The 22,446-nt window shown below is 47.5% G+C and overlaps 1 protein-coding gene across 2 annotated transcripts in view; it reads left to right on the forward strand.

Annotated features, from left to right (window-relative positions):
• The first annotated feature begins 3,363 nt into the window (after positions 1 to 3,363).
• Positions 3,364 to 22,446, forward strand: part of Taok3 (TAO kinase 3) — a 182,715-nt gene continuing 163,632 nt past the window's right edge. Inside the window, exons 1-2 of one of the 2 annotated variants that reach the window (XM_075981864.1) lie at positions 3,364 to 3,559; positions 12,715 to 12,814. The gene's annotated coding sequence lies outside the window, so the exon portion shown is untranslated. The remainder of the gene's footprint in view (positions 3,560 to 12,714; positions 12,815 to 22,446) is intronic. The other variant, XM_075981865.1, reaches the window with a different exon arrangement.

Consider the following 22,446-nt stretch of genomic DNA (forward strand, 5'->3'; position numbering starts at 1 on the left):
GAGAGAGAGAGAGAGAGAGAGAGAGGTGGCATCAGTTTAGAATCCCAGATCCAGGCTGTTCGTGGAACAGCTGCCTTGTGTTTCCTCAAATGTACTTTTAAGGTACTTTTGCTTAATCCACTAACTAGTTAGCCTGCTAATTTTTAGGTGAGCAAATAATACGTTGGCTGAAATTGAAAAGCCAACGCCGGTGTAGTGGCACAGTCCTGTAATCCCAGCACAGGGCAGGCGGATCTCTGAGTTCCAAACACTGGGGAGGCAGAAGCAGGCAGATCTCAATGAGAGCAGTCTGGTCTACAGAGTGAGTTCCAGCCGGGCAGTGGGGGCGCATGCCTTTAATCCCAGCACTCGGGAGGCAGAGGCAGGCAGATCTCTGTGAGTTCGAGACCAGCCTGGTCTACAAGAGCTAATTCCAGGACAGGCTCCAAAACTACACAGAGAAACCCTGCCTTAAAAATAAATAAATACATACATACATACATAAATACATAAATAAATAAATAAGCGCATTCAAATAAGTAAGTAAAAGAGCGAGTTCCAGGACCTGTCCCAAAGCTACACAGAGAAACATGTCTCTAAAAACCTAAGAAAGAAAGAAGAGAAAAAGAGAGAGAGAAAGAAAGAAAAGTGAGCCCAGTGGGTCAAGACTATAATCCCAGCTACTCAGGAGGATAAAGTAGGAGGAAAGGTAAGATCGAGGTCATCCATCTTAATGAGACCCTGCCTGAAAACAAAAAGAGGGCTGTGGATGCAGCTGGGTAGAGCACTTGCCTGGCATGCTGGAGACCCTAGCTAACTTCAATTCCTAATGCCGGGAGGAGGGGACAAAGTGGCGACAGCAACATCCTTCAATAGTCAAATCTGCACAGGAAAAGGAAGAAGTAACTAAAACGGGGCAGATGTGTGTCAAAGGCAGGGTGGAACCCAATACAGTATTTGATTCTCACATCCTCTATGATCAAATGTATTTCCAAATTGGCCCAGAGATACTTCTAAAAAAGAGAACATTCGTGTTTGGTCCCATTCATTCTGACATTGCCTATTTTACTACCTTGTTTTCATTAAATCTTGGCTCTCTTTGTAAGGGATAGGGCCTCGGTGTGAAATGCGAGAATTCCCAGGATGCAATGCTGAGATGAGCTTCCCAGAAGTCCTGGGATCTGAAATCCCTTCTCAACAAGTCTTTCTTCAAGCTCAGTCTCAGTAGAGGTTTGCAGAGAGGTCTCTCTTGCAAAGGATGACGTCGGCTTCGTGTGTGTGTGTGTGTGTGTGTGTGTGTGTGTGTGTGTGTTCAGGCGCACACCCACCCACCCCCTGTTGGATCACATGTAAACTGTCTGAAATCCACACTGTGGGACTAGCGTTCATTAATAATGCTATTCACAAAACAGAAAAAAAAATGAAGGGCAACATTTTTGAAATCAGAATTCATTGATACAATGAATCAAAAAGTAGTTGGTTTTGTTACTAAAAGTTACAAGAAACTGGGCCCTTCTTTGTAATCCTGCTTTCCTTTAACTTTTATTTCTGTCTCCCAGACTGCAGACAGCCTGTTAGTAGCCATGCCTTCCTGTTTTATGTGTTTGCCAGCGACACAAACAGTTGGATGACCACAGTTTACCCCTTATCTTCCCTGGAGACTACAGAGCTGGAAGACAGAAACGACTTTTTTAAAATCTCTTATTTTAGGCTTGGTCAACTTCTGTTCCATTTTTTTTTTATTCTATTCCATTCTACAGCCAACTTTGCCTATAAAACCTAAGTTTCCTTTAGAATCATTTCATTCCTTAAAGTCCTCCACTGCTTCTTGCCCAAAGACGGTATTCAGACTACTCAGGAAAACGCACACCTCCGAATCGAACCTAAAACTCAAACCCTGGAGCCCAGTGTTCACAACTTCAGGCCTTCCCAGGCAGCCTCTGGGTTCCCGCCAAGATTTTAAGGGTGCCCAGAGGTTGGGATGAACTTTGATTTGCAAACAGATGTTTAGGATGCAAATGTGGACTGGGGGAGGGACGGGATAGAGCTCAGAGTTAAAATGAGCAACTTTCGGACGTGTTTGAGTAGCTTGGTTAAACCTCCAGTAGAACAAAACTCGAAAACGGGGCAGGTGTGGTGGCCACGCCTTGAATCCCAGCTGAGGAGCTGGCAAGTTCAAGGCCAAGCTGTCTACCAGTCTACTACAGCTGAGTTCTAGGCCAAGGCTGCGCCAGAGCCAATCGCAGATAAGATAAACAAATAAGAATTTAAAAACTTTATAGTAGAGCATTTACTAAGAGATAAGGTGTGTCCACGTCTGACGTGGCTCCGGGTGAAAATGGGCTCCTGCCGAAACCCGTTTTGAGCCTCTACCGTTAACTGGAACAACACAGCCCTTTCCGCAAAACCGTGAGACAGGTCTTGGTGCACTTTAATCCCTGGCAAGCACAGCGTTTCCACGTGGCTCAGGATGAATCCAGGTTATTGCAGGGTGCACTTGGGATCAAAACTCAGTGTCCTTCCACCTTTGGTTCCTTAAAGTCCATGGCCCTGGAAGAGGTTCAGTTGAATTTGCTTGCTGAAACCTCTCCTATCCCAACTCCTTGTTCAGCCGTGATAATCAGAACTCACAAAACAAGTGTTTCCTTTTTCAGCTTTTTTCCCTTGTGTGACAGGGTCTAGCCATCTAGCCCAGGCTAGACTTAAACTTGAGGCGATCTTCCGGCCTCTGCCTGTGAAGTATTGGTGGTCACAGCATAGGCGGCCACAGAGAGTGGAAAGGCTTGACTTCTCAAAACCGTGTTAAGTACTTAGTGTTTATCTAGTCTACAAATTCTTTTTCCTCTCCAGCAGTAAACCGGCGTCCACTGAACGTAAGGCAAGAAAACGCAATTCCCCCGTCTGAGAGCTAGGAAATAATTGCAAGCCCCAGGAGGAAAGCTTGCCTTATGGGTGACTAGCAGCTGTAAACTGTCCAGCGAGCGACCTGAGAGACCGGGTCCGCCCAACATACTTTCCCACGGTGGTCTCCCGAGAAAAGTCAAGGCGTGGGGAAGAGAGCCACGAACTTTGACCCCTGCGCTGCACAAACAAGCCTGACCGCACCCGAAGAGGGCCACGGGTAACCCAAGTGGGGAGAACTTCCGCGTTTGAGAGAGCCCCGCCCACAGGGCCCGCCCACTCCCTATTCCGCCAATCCCGTGGACCCATCGACCGCCCGGGTTTCCCAGGGAAGGCCAATCGAACGCCTATGTGCGACAGGGGGCCCGAGGCCGGCGATCAGGTAAGGTCAGTAGAGAGCCTATCAGAGCGCGGCAGGGGGCGGGGTCGAGGGCGGGGCCGAGTGGGGGCGGGGCGCGCTCCGCGCAATCGGGTGCGATTGGCCACCCCTGGCAGAGCCGCACCTCGGACAGCAGCAGCGGCGGCAGCGAGGGTCCTGCGTGGAGAGTGGAGCGCGACGCGGACTCGCGGACGGGAGGCTGCGCGTGGGGACGCAGCACGCGAGGACTCGGCACAAGAGCTACTCGGGGCACGAGTGAGAGAAGGCGGTGGCGCCGGGGTTGCGGGTGACAGTGCTGAGGTGAGAGCGCGGGCGCCAGAGTGACAGCCGGAGTCCCGGCGCGGGGACCCGGAGCAGCGGCCACGAGCATCCCGGGAACAGAGTTGTCAGTGCTTCTGGGAACCGGGAGGGAACCGGGACGGGGAGTGCAGAGGGGACCCCGAGAAGGACCGCGGGTGAGGAAGAGGACCAGGATGGGGACAGGGACGGCGAAGTAAAGAGTGGATTCCTAGTAGGACCGCTGGTGAGAGAGGGGATGCCGAGAGGGATGGGGAAAGCTAGATGAGGAGGGGACCGAGAAATACCGCAGGTGAGCAAAGGGACCCCAGAACGGGACTGGGCAGTGGGATTAACGAAGCGACTTGAATAGGGACCTGGAGAGGGATCAGGGGCAGTGGAATGAGCAAGAGGACTCCGGAGGGACTGGGACGGTGGGATGAACGAGAAGATCCGCCCCAGGTAGACCAGTGAGGAGAGCGGACCGGACTCAGAAAGGGACCAGACCTGTGGAGTGAGCGGAGGAGACACTGAGAAGGACCGGGACTGCAGACTGAGCAAATGGATTTGAGAGAATCGAGGCAGCGGAATGAAGGAAGGGCACCCAAGAGATAGGCAAAGAACCTCAAGGGAGGCCAGGGCAGTGGTTCTGGAAACTGCTCTCTCGATGGATGTAAAGAGGACTTGAAGAAAGTTTAGGACAATTGGGTGACAAGAGGGGTCCCCACGAAAGGACAAGACAGACAGGTGTCCCAGAGCAGGGCCAGCACTGGAGTCCAAGGAGAGCGGGTGAATGGGATACCAGAGAAAAGCGAGCATTCAGAGCGAGAGTGTGGCTTTCTGACCTGGTAGTCAGGCACCTGGGGGAAAAACACGGGCTGCCTGGGTCCTGGTGGCATCCGGCGGGGACGGCAGCAAAGCTGACACCTGGACACCGATGTTCCGCTTCTACGAATCCTAGGTCTTGAGTGTTGAGTTCCGGGACACTGGAAGGGGGATCATGTGATGGGCCCCGGAATAAAAGACACGGATCGCAAGGACTAGCCAAGGGCTAGCCAGACGATTTGTAGAGATTAGACTCGCGGGCCGCCTCGCCTCTTGTAAACAGCAGACTGGCTTTTTATCTCTTTACTAAAGTTCGGCCTGGGGAATTCCTTGATGAAAGATCTGGGGGAAAACTAGAGGGGCTTCCCTTTGACCCCATCCCAAGAAGTTGGAGGAAGATGTCTTTTAGAATATCCTCACTTTGGATTAATTAGGATGTTAATTTTGATACTGAAAATTGTGCTCCTGAAGCAGGTTTTGACCTTTTGTCGTTGTTTGTTTAGTTGGTTGGTTGGTTTGGTTTTAGTTTTTCATTTTTGCTCCAGGAGGAGTTAAGAAACTTTTTCCCATTTGGCAGCCTGACCCTATCAGTGTTTGCAATGCAGATTTAAGAGAACCGGAGCAGGTTTTGTAGTTAAGGCTGTTTAAACTTTGATGTGTTAGACATAGTTAGAAGGTCACAGTCAATTTTTCAAAGCAGTTGCTGGGGTCGATAAACGAATGGCACTTTCTAGGCATCTAAGCCAGGTATGCATATTCAAAGCAGACGCTGTAGGTCTGTCTTAAGGCTGGGACAAAGAGTTGAAGTGGTCCATGGTGGCAGGTTCTTCTCTGAGGGATGGGAAAATATCATAACCCCAGGGCTGTGTTAGGTTGACATGGCCCCACCCACCTTCTGAATTCAACCCCAATGCACTTTATTTAGCCATCAACTTTATATTTGAAGATTTTTTTAAAAATCATGATTTTTTTTCCTTAAATTATTTTTTGGATTAACGTTCCAAAGCAATGAACTTTTATTGGGGCGTTTTCATAGAACTCTTGTATTTTTTTTTTAATTTTTCCTTTTCTCTGTTTCTGACACTGCTTTTGCTCTCTTCATCACTGTATTATTTCTTTCTGTCTTTCTGTTTTGGTTTGGTTTTGGAAGCTTAGAAAAGGGTAGTTTTAGGGAAATAATGGAGAATTAAGTACGATTCCATTTCTGTTGTCTAGATATCTCCTCTGACTCAGGTTTCGAGTGTGCGGAGTTAGAAATCCCTTCTCTGGCCATGGTAGCAGGACTCAGGATGCTGAGACAGGATAATTTTGAGCTGGAGGCTAGCCTGGGCTACCTGCTCAAGGAGTACCAAGTCAGCCTGGACTTTAAGACAGCATCTCAAAAAGTCAAAGAAATATTTCACTTGTGTTTAGCACTAGGTAGCTCCACCAAGAGGCACACTGTGTTGTTTCCAGTAGACACAAGGGGTTGGGGATTTTCTACCTAAGGAGCCCAAAGCCCTGGTTTGGGCCTCAGAATAACAACAAAAGTAGGCTTGCTTTTGTTGTTTGTTTGTTTACGTACAGAGCGTCAAACCCAGGGCCTTTTGCATGCTAGGAGAGTGATTTTCCCACTGAACACCAAGCACACTGTCAGCCTCGCTGTCATTTCAGCCCAAGACCAACATCTGACATGGTTTTCACCCAGGCGATAGTAAGGAAAAGGCTTGTTCCCTCCCAGCAGTTCTGATGCCATGAGATGGAGCCAGGGGTGATGATGGAAACTCACCCACTAAAAATCCTCCCTGAGGGACACCGGACCAGCTGCAGCAGGCACAGATTTTCCCAGAATTCAAAGAAGTGAAGTTAAGAGGGTGTTTTGGGGGGCGTTTAAGTCATCCTAAGGGTAGAGCATGGGGGGTGTACCTCTGAATGGGAAGCCCCCACCCCAGTTCTTCCAGGAACTCAGAGAAGTGTCTGACATAGAAGTTTCTTTTTTTTACCCTCTTGTTAGCTCACTTCTGAGTGGTGTAAATGGTCATTTCTGAAGTCAAAACAATAAATGTATTTCCTTGTATGTATTTCCTCTCCTGAGTCATCACCCAGCCAGTGATGGCAACTGCTTTCCCATATGGTGTTGATCCAGGGATGATGAAGACAGAGTGGAGTAGAATTCTTCCTGCTAAGAGGAGCCTGTGCCCTTCTTCCCTGGGGGAGGAGTGTGAGAAGATAGGAATTCCTGTGAGATCTTTGTTCACTTAAAAGGCTTGTTTCAACCAGACAGTGGTGGCACATACATTTAATCCCAGCACTTGAGGCAGAGGCAGGCAGATCTCTGTGAGTTCGAGGCCAGCCTGGTCTACAGAGCAAGTTCCAGGACAGTTAGGACTACAAAGAGAAACCTGTCTCCAAAACAAAAAAAGAAAAAGAAAAGAAAGGCTTGTTTCCTGCTTTAATAAAATGCAACGACAGGAGAGACTCAGGTGAGCCCTTGCATGTTCTTCCCTGCTCTTAGCCGAGCCCAGGAGCCAAGTACCCGCCTGACACTTTCCTTACTGCATGGCGTCCTGCACAGTGCGTCCATTGTGCTCTCGGAGGCTGCCTGCCTATTTAGCGTGGCTTAACAGGCAAGCCAACCTGAACAAGTGTTTTCATTGCTTGCCAACATTCGTAAACACACGGTCTTCAATAGAGCAGGGGTAGGAGTGGGGCCAGTGCTAGAGAGCTGAGGCAGAGGAATCACGAAGCCTCCCTCTGCACCCATGTTCTTTCTAGTGTTACATACAGATGCATCTTGCTTCATAATTTGATTCTAGTTTTAATTCCTTCCTCCTCTCCCCAAAGGAACAGACAGATACACAGACATGCACACACACAGAAAGACATACATACACGTAGATGTGAGCGTATACATATGTGTATACATACATGCATACATGCATGCATACATACAAGGAAAGATCCTGCCTTAACATGTTTGGAGACTTTGGGGACTTACTGAGAAAACATCTTCAATTTATTTTCCTTTGGGGAGGAAATTTCTGTCACTCACAGCAGCTAGTTCTTGAGTTCTTATTTTGGGGTGCGATTTGGCCAGGGTGACTTAACTTGTGGTGGGCTAGACTCGTCACCTGTTTAACTGGCCACTCTGCTGTTTGTGAGGATGTCTTTAGCTCCCAGCAGAGGAACAGCCCGTGCCTGAGTCCATCAGCAGCGGTCCCTTCATTTTACCTCCGGCCTCCATGAAGAAAGTGAAATCAAATCCACCTTCAATGCTTTATTTTAATAGTGTAATTAATGAATGAAATATTCATTAGAAGAGTTCAACTCCAGTTTCTTCTGCTATTTCAAGGGAAAACATTTATTCCCAGATTAAACTGGGATTCTGTAGTATATACTCATCTTTATTATATTCGTTTATCTGCTCTGTGTAGGTATAGGATCATATGTCCATGTGGAGGTCAGAGCACAGCCTGCAGGAGGTGGTTCTCTCCTTCCATCATGTGGGCCCCAGGGATCAGACTCAGTTCATCCATGTTGGTGGCTCGTGCCTTTACCCACTGAGCCATCTCACCAACCCTGTGTTTGTTTATTTATTTTCTAAGCAAGGACTTTCTTTTCCTTTTCTTTTCTCTCATGTGTGTGGATGTTTACCTAAATGAATATCCGTGCACTGCATGTGTGCCTGTCGCCTGCTACAGCCAAAAGAGGATATCAAATCCCCTGGGACTAGAGTTACAGATGCTTGTGAGCCACCATGTAGGTGCTGGGAACTGAACCCGGGTCCTCTAGGAGAACAACCAGTGCTCTTAACCACTGAGCCATCTCTCTGGCCCTGCCAGCCCTGTATTTATGGTCGTGTATTCCCCTTTCTGTCTGTATGACCATGACAAACAAGGGCGATGGCAATTCAAATACATCTTGCTTCCCCCTACAATAGATTCCACTAATTAAGTCAGAAAGCTTTCTTAAATAAGCTAATGACTTAATTGGTCTTGGCAGTAAACACACTAACCAGAATCATAGTTCATGGCCAATTTTCTGTCCTATTGAGAACATAAGTCCTTTTAAATTTTCATTTAATGTTTAAAGTATCTTTTATTCATCCTTTGACCACTTCATACATGTATACAATGTATCTTAATCATATCCTCTCCAGGCCACTCCTCTCTGTCTCTCAGCATGCCTCCCTCCCACCTCATGTCTACCGCCCACCCCACACTCCTGTGTATGTAATCCACTGAGTCCAGTTAGTTGTGCCTGCTGGCATGATGGCTAAGTGCTGGCTCATCTTTTGGCTTCATCGTGTGTGGGTAACCCCGCTGCAGAGTTCCTGAGTGCAGCGGGCATGCCATGCCCAGTAGACGTCACTCACAGCCCCCTCCCCATCCTCCAGCCTGTACACAGCCTTCCTTTGGAGGCCTGGCAGGCTCCTGGATGCAGATGTCCCATCTAGGGCGGAGCACTTGCCTGGCACTTCTCAGCACCCCCACCCACTTCTGAGTCCGCTCATTCGTCACCTCCCACTGCAGGAAGACATCTTTCTGACCAGGGCTGAGAGCAGCACTAATCACGGGGATAAACAGAAGACTGTGTTTTTGGAATGTGCAAATACACATTATTTTATTGTATTTATTTAGTTGATGCGACTCAAACTCGGGGCCTCAAATACACTAGGCAAGTGCCCTGCCTTCGAACTATAGCCCCTAACACAAATATTTTTAAAAAACCACTTTGACATGGTTTTTAAGTGACCTGGGTCAAGATCTAGTAGCAGAGAGATGATGATAAAGGTGTTTCGGGAAACTTTATGCTTTTATTGTCGCTGCAAAACTGCTTTGTTTCTGTTTTGTTTGTATTGTGACAGGGTCTTTGGCCATAGCCAAGCATGGCCTGTCCTCTTCTCCCCTCCCCTCCTGGCCTAGTCAACACAGGGCAGATTTAGCAACCTGTTCTTGGGTTTGAGCACCCCATTCGTGGCACACTTATTTTCTATGTTTCGGTTATTGCTGGGGCATTCCTGTGGCGGTCAGAGGACAACTGGTGGGGGTCAGATTTTCCTACCACCTTCCCCCTGAGCCATCTTACCTACCTATTGGCCATGTACTTCCTGCCTTGCCATCCAAGGTCTCATCTTAGCCCTGCCCTTTCAGTGCCTTTGTTCCCTCATCTTCAGGATTCTTTTCTCTTTCTAGAATATTTTTATAGGCCCAGGGCCATGCCTGTGCTGGACAAAGATTGTTCTGCCTTGGTTCAGGAGACCTCAGACCACCCTCTTTTCTCTTGAGTTCTCTAAGTATATGCTTTCTTTGTTCTAGGATATTCTGTCTGATAGTCCATTCTAGGGTTTCCACTTCCCTTGTCCTTTGTAGAAGTTCATCGTCTTGGTTTTAAAAGGACAGTCTCTTCTATTTCTAACCTTGCAACCGATACCTTAATTATTGAATTGTGTTAAACTGTAACACTTTAGATCTAAATAGTATTTAAGTGTAGTTACACAGATAATTATAAAATACAGTTGTTGCTGCAGACGAAGATAATAGGGACAGTTCCTAAGGGAAGATTACTTCTGAGCTTGACAGTTGGAATGTCTGATCTGGAGACGTCAGAAACCCAGGACTTGGAAAGATTCCTGGTCGTTTTCTTTTTTTTTTTTTTCGAGACGGGGTTTCTCTGTAGTTTTGGAGCCTGTCCTGGAACTAGCTCTTGTAGACCAGGCTGGTCTTGAACTCATGGAGATCCGCCTGCCTCTGCCTCCCGAGTGCTGGGATTAAAGGCGTGCGCCACCACTGCCTGGCTCCTGGTCGTTTTCAACATCTCGCTTTGACTCTTGGTTTTTCAAGGCAGGGTTTCTCTGGTTATACCTAGCTGTCCTGGAGCTTGTTCTGTAGACCAGACTGGCCTTGAACTCAGAGATCTACCTGCCTCTGCCTCCTAAGTCTGCTGTGACTGTTAAGGTTGGGGTCTATTTGTTTGTTTCTTTGGATGGTATTTTTTATTAGTTGGGATCTTTAGAAGGTTGCACTTTCTCTGAGATTCACAGCCAAAGAAGGTGGTGATGGCTTAAGTCACCTCCACATGCTGTCCTTCCAAAGCATGCGCTCACCCTTCCTTTCTAGGATGAGTACTTAGTAGCTGAGCACAGATAAACTTGGGGGGTCCCCCCACCTTCCAGACTGAATTTCTCACCAGCACTTAATAACTTCTGGCAGACATAGCAAATATTCTGTCTGTTTTGTTCACACCACTAGCATTTAGGGTCCACAAAGACAGGGGTTCTTGTTTTTACTCTTTGCTATCACCCTATCTAGTTGCTTAGTGAAGATTTGGTGGATGTTTTACGGAAATCTGGCGTGAGCGAGTTCTCCAATTGGTTGGCTAAAGAGTTTCGTTGTTCTGAACATAAGGAAGTAAAAATCCTGAGGAAGGAAAATACAGTTTGGAAATGTTTTCATGTCCTCTTTACTCTTTGGATGTTAGGTTTGTCTTTTGGGTTGGTCTTGCGTTCTCTCTATTTTTGACCATACAAGCCAAGAATGCATCTCAGGCTGGAGAAAAATCTATGAAAACTGTTCATGGCAAGGAGACCACTCCGATGGCTGTGACGCCTCCTTAGGTGCCAAGTACTTAAACCCACAGTAGTAATGATCCCAGCCGTGGCACAGGAGCTCCTGGGAGTCTTCTCACCTGCTCTCCATTGGTTGTGTGTTGACGCCGGAAGCTGGTCAGCTCAAGCTCATGTCATTTTGGGGTGTCATCAGCTTTCTGCATGTACAAGTAATTTTGATTGAAATTCGTTCTAAGCCTGAATTAAAATAACTGAGCACTGGCGAGGTCTTCTTTGCCTGCTGGCAACCCTGAGTACTACCTTCAACATGCCCTCAAAATACCAAGGACACACAAGCCCTCACTTCCATGGAAAAGGTTCCTGTCTCATTCTCCAGCGTCTCCCCCGTGTGAACCAGGCTGGCCTTGAACTTGCCATCCTCGCACCTTAGCCTTCATAATGCAGGGGGTTGCTGGTGTGAGCCGCCAAGCTTGAAAAGTCTTTTTAGGCTTCAAGTGGCCTGATCATGACGCTTTTTATGGTAAACATGACCCGCCATCAGCTTTACCAATCACCAACTGAGTATCTTCAGTCTCTGCCATATGAAACTTTTCTTCCCCTTCTTATATATAAAATCTACCAAATCCCAGGCCGTGTTTTGTCCATAACAGTATTCTAGCGCCAGGAACCACATTTTGAACAGAGGGGTGGATACTGAGATTGGACCTCAGGCTTCACACGGGCTAGACGAGCATGCTGCCGACCACTCAACAGTCTTCCCAGGCCACCGTTATTTTTAAAGATTTTTTTAAATTTATATGTGTATTCCGGGTGGTAGTGATGCACACCTTTAATCCCAGCACTCAGGAGGCAGAGGCAGACAGATCTCTGTGAGTTCGAGGCCAGCCTGGTCTACAGAGCAAGTTCCAGGACAGGCATCGAAGCTACACAGAGAAACCCTGTCTCAGGGGGAAAAATTATGTGTGTGACAGTGCATGCATGGGTGTGTGTGCCCAGGGAAGTCAGAAGTGGCCTTTGAATCCCTTGGAACTAGAATTGCAGTCATCTCATCTTGTGAGCCATTCTGTGTGGGTGCGGGGATTCATACTCCAGACCTCTGGTAGAGAGAGCTGCAAGTCCTCTTAACCATGGAGCCCTCTCCTCAGCCTCTCCGTCCACTGCTCATTTCTGAAACAGCCTCTGACTAGGTTGCCCAGGCTGTCCTTGAACTCACCCTGAAGCCCACACAGGCTTTGAAATTCCTCTGTAGCCTAAATAAGACTCGAACTTGAAGCCGTCCTGCTTCATCGTCCCTGCTCGCCAGGACAGGCTCAGTAATGGTGAGTTTTAGAGAAATCGTAGCAACCTGTTAAAGTAAACTGCCCCAGCCCTTTCAGATCGGGCAGTCGCCAGCCCATAATGAACCTTGCTGGATTGTTCTCAGTTTGAACCTAGGGTGGGAGTGTCCTAGATCCTAGATGTTCCCGGTGAGGGTAATCCCAACCTTAAATCTCCTTCGAGGGATCTAGTTCTCTCTCTCTCTCTCTCTCTCTCTCTCTCTCTCTCTCTCTCTCTCTCTCACACACACACACACACAGAGAGAGAGAGAGAGAGAGAGAGAGAGAGAGAGAGAGAGAGAGAGAGAGAGAGCACGCAAACCAAACGGCAGACTGACACCACCCAGAGGCACATGCACCTGCGAGGGCCAATGGGCGTCAGAACAGGAAATGCCGCATGCAGGCCGTTGGGCCTGATAGCACCGTGGGGCACCCTGCTCATGCCTCTTCATCTGTAGTTCCTCATAAGGATTTTATGGGGTTTCTTGCAGACTGCTCATCCCTAAGCTTTGAAGAGAAGGCACTGTAGATTCGAAGAATAAAATGTGAAGGCGCTTTGACCGGTCTTCATTCTCCGGAAACCCGGACGTGGTGAGTGCCTCTTGTGATGTTTCCACTACCTCCTAACAGGGTGTGTCCCGTGCAAGCACAGGGAGCACCCAGGCAGAGGGATGACGGGTGCATTCGTGGAGCACTAACTATGCCAATGGCTTTATGGATGCCTGGCCCGGCCTGGCCTGGTGTCACTGCAGCAGCAGGCATTGACCAAATGTCATAGATTTCGACATGGTATTTGTTTAGCAGGCTCCTGTTTGTTCTCTTTGGTGGGAACTGGGGGCACAGGGGGTGGAGGTACTGAGGGGGTGCAGACTGGAAACTTGTTTTAGAACATTCCTTCCCCAAATGTCAAAACACAGAGCGCTGTAAAGTGCTCTTGAGGCTCCTGGTCTGACCAGGAAGTGCTGCTTGAGTTTCCCTTGAGTGTCTGCTAAGAGCTTCCTTTCTCAGAGTGAAGGCGCTTGACAGCCTGGGGTGTCCTTGGCACTGAAGTCAGTCTCAGGTTGATCTCTCCTGTGAGCCAGTCAATCTTTTAAAGGCTTATTGACTGCTCAGGCCTCTCCTTCACGTGGGCTTGGACATCGAGGGGGCCTGCATTTCGGACAGTCCATTGCGAGTAAGCAAACCTGGTTTCTAATTTTATATGGACCGTCTCATTATAAAGCGCCGTATGTTGACACACTGTTCACACACGGGAGCCATTTAAACTTCCTGTTGAATTTTACTTAAGGACTTAGGACCTTTTGCTCAAAGTCCAGCCAAGAACCTGAAGCTGAGATTCCACTGACCCACAATGGTATGGTTAGTTGTTAGAACCTGAAGCTGAGACTCTGCTGACCCACAGGGTATGGTTAGTTAGAACCTGAAGCTGAGACTCTGCTGACCCACAGGGGATGGTTAGTTAGAACCTGAAGCTGAGACTCTGCTGACCCACAGGGGATGGTTAGTTAGAACCTGAAGCTGAGACTCTGCTGACCCACAGGGGATGGTTAGTAGTTTGACATAGTTGAGCTTTTGTGTCAATTTGTAAAAACTTAGTATTTTAGTTTTCTCTCTTTCTTCTGGATTAGCAAGGCGAAGGCCAGGTTGCCAAGAGAATGTCATAATCTTGGCAAAAAAGCCCAGGAGGAAAACTTTAAAAATATGCTAAAGGTCACCTTTTTAAAGGTGGATGCCACCTACCCTAAAGGGTGCCCCAACGTTAACGTAACGTTTCGAGAGTAAACTACTCTAACGGCATGGTGTCCATCCAGACCTTCAGAATATCACTTCCTGTTTTCCTTACTTTAGAGAAAGGTAAGATAGGGCAGAAAATGAAGCAGTTTCTCCCATATAATTCCAAACGTAGACGCACAAAGATCAAAAGAGTTTGGCCACATTTACATGGTTTTGCAATTTTTTTGAAATCATGTTAGTTACTAAAGTAGAAAGGAAAATACCTTAGCGTTGAGGTCACTAATTTCTGGGGCAGCTCTAGTCCATAAAATGAAGTCAGATGACGCAAGCAAGGAGGTAACTTTTAATTGACAACCCGTTCCTTTGTGTGTTAAAGTTAGTCTGAAACAGTCTGTGCTGGGAAACTGCCTCCTGCGCCTTCAGTTCTTTTAGACAACTTTACTAGGCAATAGGAGCAAGGACTGGGCGAAAGGTGTGGGCTCGGACACAGCCATGGCCAAGCTCTAACATCGTGCGTGTCTCGAGTGTAAACTGATTCTTGCTGTTTTTGTGTAGGAGGCACTGTTTGTTCAAGAATGTGTGTAGTGGCAGGGGGAAGGGCCTATCTAAAGAAAAGAGGAAATTAAAAATTTCAGATAATCTTTGAAATATAATGCCAGATCGTGTGTGTGTGTGATAAATTGAAGTCTCAGAACCTCCAGGATGGGCCGAGTGTGTAGTTTCACACAGTCCAGCTCCAGGTCAGAGCCGGGAGTGGGGAGAGGAAGTGGGCAGGGCCTCCCCCTGACAGATTGTTTCAGATCCTATGGAGTCAGGGAAGGTGGAAGTCACTGCTGGATCCCATCCGCCTGTGACTGTCGGTTTACCCAGCGCCAGCAGTATGCCGCGTCCATCCAGATGACAAGGCTCACTCTCCCGAGTAAGTTGACACGACAGTGCTGACCCTTCTCTCCAGTTTCCCCGCGGTCATAGTCCTTATCTCTGGCCTGCAAAGATCACATGGACCCCTTTTGTACAAGGCCACATGTTAGCAGAAAGGGGGTGGGGTGGGAGGAATTTCATAGTGAGCGCGCTGTGTTTCCTGCTTCAAGTTATTGCAGTCGGTTTGTGAGAACATCTCGACATACTGGGACCATCGTATAAAATGATAAATAAGAATCCATAACTGTGAAGGAGCCCAAAGTTCTAGATTGTTCTGGTTCAGCCCTGTCGGCAATGTAAAAAGGAAGCTTTTAGAGGAAATATGACATCTGGGCCCAGATGCTTAAGAATTGCAGAGGCAGGTTATTTTTAGAAATGTCTTAGGAGCGTGTGTGTATGTGTGTGTGTGTGTCTGTATCTGTCTGTGTGTATAAACATGTATATATAACTCATGCACACACACACACACAGTGCTGAGAAGTTTCTTTCACAGGTAAACTGCAGTTGCCCACAGACTGTCTCAAGAAACACTGTTTAAAGCATTGTAATGCTGTGTGCCAGGCCTCATCAGTCCCTCATGGGCTGATCGCATCTTTTTCTTCACATCCACCATCTGACCTTGATGTGATGTAAGTGTCCCGCCAAGAGGCAACAACAGTCAGACTCCAACTCCAGCAGGGTCCCACCTACCCTGTGGAACAGCTCAGGGGGTCAAAGAACATCTTATTGTGTCAGCAGCGCAGTTCTTCGAAGACGACCCCTGACCCCCCGCCCCCTGTACTGTGGCTCATGGTCAGCCTCATCTTATTACTGTGGTTTTAGTCGCGTATACTTGGAGTTGGCACAGGAATGTGTCTGCCATCTGCTCATTCCATCACCTCACGTACTTGCTAACGTCCTGGGAAAGTGGGCATCAGCCAGAGTCCCCACTTCCCGTGATCCGTGTGGGATTAACTGAGATAGTGTCTGTAAAGCCCAAAGTTGATCATACTTCAGGGGAAGAGCCCATGTCTGATGTCTGGTGGCTATGTCTGTGTTTGATGCTTTGAAGTAATACAGCCCCTATTCACAGCTTAACCAGAAAGTGATCATGGGAAGAAAAACAGTGTGCCAAGCTTTGTATGGTCACACAGTGCCATAAGAAGACTGGAGCATTGAACCCATGCTCTGGACATGGAGACAGGACCCAATGGTCTCCTTCCATGTCCTCACCTTGTTCCATGATACCTAGGCCAAGGGGTGGGAGGATGTGGGGAGGACGCAGAGTTGGCTGTAGATCCAGTAATTATCTGTCAAAACGATTATTTGGTCTGATTAATTCAGCTTTTAAACTTTTTCTCTTTGCCTCCCCTGTGAAAATTTCCTCTCCATTCAATAGAACTCAGAAAATTCAGGAAAGCAACATGGCAAATAAAGTAGGGGTTTATTATCAAATTATTTATTTATGCATGTGTGCATGTGTGCACGTGTGCATGAGGGTGCACTCACCTGCACACATGTGTTGCAGCCACGGCCAGCTCTCACATGGTGCCAGGGGGCCAAAACCTAGTCCATGGGTTGAGCTAGCGCCCCAGCCCAGAGGGTTGCCTTGATGTTTCGCTCATTTTCTCTGGATCTCTGGACAGTGTATGTTCTGGTGTTTTCTCCTGCATGGCCACAGCAGGTTGAGATCATATTTCAACACGTTAGGTTAGCCTAAAAAGAATTCTTGGATTATTCTTCAGAAGAACCAGAAGATAAAGAATTTTTTTTAGTTTTTGTTTGTTTTGTTTTGCTTTTGAGACAGGGTTTCTCTGAGTAACTGCCCTAGCTGCCCTGAAACTAGAACTTGCTCTGTAGACCAGATTGGCCTCTAACTCACGGAGATCCGCCTGCCTCTGCGTCCCCAGTGCTGGGATTAAAGGCGTGCGCCACTGCTGCCCTGCAGTTTTAGTTGTTATTGTTTTGTTTTTACTGTCTATCTTTGGTAAGGAGTCAGGAAACCTTGGTGAATTGAAGCCATGATCATTTTCATGGCATGGTCGCAAAGCAGTGAAATTTGGAGACACCAGCAATACATAATAAATTGACTAAATCAAGAAATTATACCCCTGTTTCAGGCTCTGTAACCTCTATGGACATAATCCTGACACTCAGAAGTGTAGGTCTCCATCTGTAGCGTGGCCCTCTTGTGTCCTGCTTCTGGATTCTTCTGTGTCATCGTCCGTCCTTGTAGCTGCAAGCCCCTATTAGACATTCCTAACACTGCAGGAAAAATCCTTTTTTTCCTGTTTCCCTTTCTGATTCAGACCCTGGTCACCTCATTCACAAGTCACCAAAAGTCTCCTCTTTCTGGTCTCACACCCACCCACCGCAGCTCATTCTGAACTACCTTTTTGTCCTTTGTCTTCTGTTGTTATTTGAGACAGGATCTCTCTCTCTCTCTCTCTCTCTCTCTCTCTCTCTCTCTCTCTCTCTCTCTCTCTCTGTGTGTGTGTGTGTGTGTGTGTGTGTGTGTGTGTGTGTGTGTGTGTGTAGGCTCAGCTGTCCTTGAACCCTCATCTTCCGGCCCCAGTCTCTTCAGATTGGGGCCTGCACCACCCACCCTCCTGCACAGCCTTCTTCAAATGCCTTCTTCTCTGAGGTTCCCACTTTCCACTGTGGTGTTCTCCACACCCATTTGTCTCTGTCCCCGCCTTATTTCTCCAGCCTCACTTCCTCAGCTCTTGGGCGGTCCCTTCGGCTCCTCTGCAGTCAGAAGTTCCAGGCTCACGCTAGTCCTGCCTTTGGTTAGTTCATCAAAAGACTTCTCCACCCACTCAGACGTTACCTCTTTTCTTCAAGACCCAGTGTCTTGTTTGACTTTTCCCCTGCCTATCTCTGCCATCTTTTTGCTGAGCCAGGGTTTCGAGTAGCTCTGTCTGGCCTGGAACTCTAACAAAGCTGACCTTGAACTTCTGATTCTCTTGCCTCTATCTCCCAATACTAGGATTTCAACCATTGTTTTTTTCTTTTTTTCAGGGGAGGGGGGTTGCTTGGTTTGGTTTTTGAATCAGGGCTTCACTGCATAGTCCTGGCCAGCCTGGAACTCATTCTGTAGATCAGACTGTCCTTGGACTCCCAGAGATGCTCCTGCCTCTGCCTCTTGAGTACTGGGAGTTTAAGGGTGCATGCCACCACCAGCGGAAGGTTTCTAATTGATCAAAACAAAACCCAAAGCTGTGTGTACCCCGTTATATCCTCACTAGTGTTCGCACTGAGTTTTATAATCTGCACGTACTAATTATATATTCTAATCGATGGCTTCCCGTGACACTTGTCTAACAGACGTGTGTCATGCTGCCACCATGCCAGTCCCCTGCCCACCCTCTCCCACCCCTTTCAGTTCCCCATCCTTCCCACTTCCTGGCAGTCCTCTGCAACTCGCAGCTCATCTGTAATTGTTTTGGGCTTTTTTTTTTTTGATTCTCATTTCCACAAAGCCCAGAACACGTGTGACACTTAGTGACACTTATCTTTGCATGTCTGGCTTCTGGTAAGTCTGATTCCATCCACTTTCTTGGTTTTACGTTCATCTTCGCCACCCTTCTCACCCACGGGCTCCATGAGGTGGGTGCTGTGAGCAGAGCAGCACTGATCACGGTATGGGTGTCTACAGTGTCTGATGACTGACTCCTCCAGGAGGATGCCCAGGGGAGGCGCAGCCGGATCACACTTGTCTTTTCCAATGAGGTTCTTTTGCTTTTGTTTTGAGACAGGGTCTCACTATATCTCTCTGACTATCCTGGAACTTGTTGTGTAGACCAGGCTGAGAGATCCTCCTGCCTCTGCACTCTGACTGTTGGGATGGAAGGCGTGCACTGCCCTACCTGCTCTGGTTTAGTGTTTTGAGAAGCCTCCCTCTGTTCCCCACAGCAAGGATGCTGACCTATCAGTGTGCACATTTGAACACAAGGATTCAGCCTCCAGCTTCCATCATTCACTGTTCTTGCCCTGATGCTATGGCTTCTGACTTTGATTCGAAGGGAAAGAAAGAGTAGACCTATGTCTGTGTAAATTCACCCAATGATCCTGTTCATCTCAAAAGGACTGGAGTACTTTTCTAATTTAGGGCAGGTCTACATTTTTCCTTAACCAATAAGAAAATTATGCTAAATTGAGCCTTGTGGCACAGGCCTGTAGTCCTGGCTACATGGGAGACTAAGGCAGGAGGATCATAAGTTGAGGATCTACGTGGGCTACAGAGGCCAGCCTAAGCAACTTGGGGAGATCCTAAAAGTTAAAAAAAAAAAGAATATCTAGGGGTACAGCTCATCAGTAAAGCGTTTGCCTGGTATGAGGCCCTAGGGTCAGTCCCCAACCCCCAACACACACACATACACATATACAGACACACATGTGCGTGCACACACACACACACACACACACACCTCCCCGCTCACATACACAATCTACTAGTGTGAAAGTCGGCATTTCAGAGCTCACAGTTCAGGTTTTTTATGTAGCCATGATGCTACTTCAATCATCATCATGATCCTAACCCATTGATTCTCAACCTTCCTAACGCTGTGACCCTTTAATTCACTTCCTCACGCTGTGGTGATCCCAACCATATTATTTTTGCTACTACTTCATAATGGAAATTTTGCTGCTGTTATGGGTCATAATGTTAATATCTATGTTTTTCATTAGTCTTACGTGACCCCTGAAAGGGGTCTTGACCTGCAGATCTTGACTCTTGGCAGTCCCATGTCCCCAACAGCAGAGGTTCCTGCCAGCAGGCACTTGCAGTGGCTTCATCACCAGGCAACCGCTAACTCTCTGGCTTTGTGAACCAGCTGATTCTGGATATTTTTATGTGTGGACTCAGACCATATGTGGTTGTGTGTGTGTGTGTGTGTGTGTGTGTGTGTGTGTGTGTGTATCTCCTCCACTTTGCATGTTCTCAAGTCTCACCCGTGTTGTAACATGTGTGAATACTTCATTCCCTTTTCAGACCAACAGTGTCCCAATGTGTAGGTGACATTGTATTCTGTGTACTCATCAGTTGGTACCATTTGATTTGTTTCTACTTGGTGATTGCAGATAATGTTGATGTGAACATCCTCATATGCATTGGTGTGTGTGTGTGTGTGTGTGTGTGTGTGTGTGTGTGTGTGTGTGTGTGTGTGTGTAAGTGCACAGAGAGATCAGAGGAAGGTGTCAGACCCCGGTACTAGGGTTACAGGCATTGTGAACCTCCTCATGTAGGTGCTGGAATCCAGGAATGCATGAAGTACTCTATGGCTGACTGTCTCTCTGAGCTCTATGGATCCATTTTCATGAGGATATATATTTTAGTTCTTTGGGGAATGTACCTAGGGGAGGGATTGCTCCTAGTTATTTTTGTCATATAATAGAAATGAAAATACCTTAACAACATCTCTGGAAGTCTTTCACACACCTACACAAATTATTGTTCATTTAGTTAACTGGCTCCTGGATCTTCAGAAACAAGACAGACATAAAATTTCAACTTGGGCCCTGGGCAGGTGATCTTTAATTCTGAATGAATGGTCCCAATTGTCTGCCACCGTGAGGGCGTCATGCAGAAGACGTGACTAAGCATCCTATTTCTAGTCGTAATTAATGAAATTAAGGAGTGTTGACGTCGTTTAAAGCAAAGACACAGGGCGCGGGTGCCATCAGGAAGCTGTCAGGGGCAACTTCACATGGTGGAGGTGGAATCTGAACGAAGTCCCAAATGCTGGCCAGCTTTTCATCAGGTGTGGCAGGACATAATCAATGCGTGCTCAGCCAAGTTCAGAGGGTATGAACAAAGCCTGGGGTACGTAGGGACAGCGGGAAATCAGAGGCCTTTTGAATCACCTAGCAAGAGGTTTGAACTCTGAACCAGAGATAGTGGGGAGCCATTTAAGCCATTTGAATAGAAGAGAGCAATGCAATCAGAGCCTTTGAAGGGACACTCCGCAGCTAGTTTGTGGAGTGACTTCAAGGAAGAAAGAGATTGGGAATGAGAATTTGGACCGAGGGTCTGGACAGAAGACAGCCACAATAGAAGAGAAGAAAAGCAGCGGGGAGAGATTTGCCGAGGGCATTAGCAGCTCCGGAGAGAGCTGACAGCTCAGGAGTGAGGGAGAGTGAGAGAGAGAGTGGAGAGGGGGAGTTGTGAGCACAAACTCCTGTGTGGAAGGGTGGGGGGATAGTCACCTAAGGTGTCACAGGGTCTCACAGGGCCCCTGTGAGGAGGGCCCAGAGGTTCCAAAAGATAGGACCTGGGAAGGATACTTCTGGATGTGGACATGAGCAGGTTGGAGTTAGTGATAGTGACCTTCGCATCCCGGAAGCGTGTTTCTGTGCAGGAAGGTCCCTCCCTCTGCAGTGGTCCATCCCCCTCTGCAGTGATGTCTCAGCATGATGTAGGCCAAATCGAGGGGTGGGTAAGCAGTGATGGAGGACAGTGAGGGGTGAATGATTCCATGAGCAGGTCACAGGGTTAGGGACTATGGCTGAGAAGTGGTTAATCTGGAGGAAGAAGACAAAGGAGGAGCTGAGGAGGCTTATGGCCAGGGGTTTCCAGGTGGGGTGGAGACTACACAGGAGTAATTCCTTCCAGGCTGGTTAAGGTGAGAGAGCCCCTCAGCTGACTTCAGGCACCTGGAGACTGAACTGTCATCCCGTCTGTAAATGTTCATCTTGTGAGTAGGTAGGAAACAGGCCTTCACTTATTCTTTTAAATGTGTTTTCTTCCCCAAAGCATGCCCATGGGGTAGAATTGTATAAGCAACCAGGTAGGCCAGCCAGTCTGTGTTTCTTGTCATTGTTTGAGCTTTGTATTTTGGATGCATATAATAGTGGGAAGTCAGTATTCTGATTAAAAATTTACTGGGTGGTAGTATTGCCGCAGACCTTTAATCAGGAGACAGAGGCAGACAGCTCTCAGTAGGTTCGAGGCCAGCCTGGCCTATAGAGCGAGTTCCAGGCCAGCCAGAGCTGTTACACAAAGAAACTCTATTTCAAAAAACAAAACAAAATGTAGTTCCTAAAGCCCCAATTTAACCCTTTGATATCCATGATTTGCCTTCCCTAAAAGGTGACCCAGTAGTGTGAGTGGTAATCTCTCTACAGTGTAGCAGGCATCAAAATAACCTTTATTTTAGGGACCTGGGACTCAACTGTGGAAACATTTGAATCTGCCCCCAAAGTAATGATGACCAGATATCACTCAGAAGTCTCTAAATGTCAGATGTTAGAAAGGAGTTCCTTATCAGTCTTGAATTGGGGGTTCCCGACCCTAGGGCGGCTTGGAGAGTGGGCAAACGTGGAAGCTGAACCTCTTGTTTCATCAACTGTCCAGAAAAATGGTGGTCTTGTCCACTTTTAATTATTTTTCTTTGTTTATTTATGACAGAGTCTCACTGTGTAGTCCTAGCTGGCCCAGATCTCACAATATAGACCAGGCTGCCCTTGAACTCAGAATCCGCCTACCTCTACCCTTTCCCCTGGATGGGCTGGTGGCCAGGCATACAAACAGTCTTTCTTCTTGCTTCGGTCAGTGGGGTAGATTTGTTAGTAATTACAAGATACAA

This window comes from Microtus pennsylvanicus, chromosome 1 (genome assembly GCF_037038515.1).
Source record: "Microtus pennsylvanicus isolate mMicPen1 chromosome 1, mMicPen1.hap1, whole genome shotgun sequence".
NCBI classification, from domain to species: Eukaryota; Metazoa; Chordata; class Mammalia; order Rodentia; family Cricetidae; genus Microtus; species Microtus pennsylvanicus.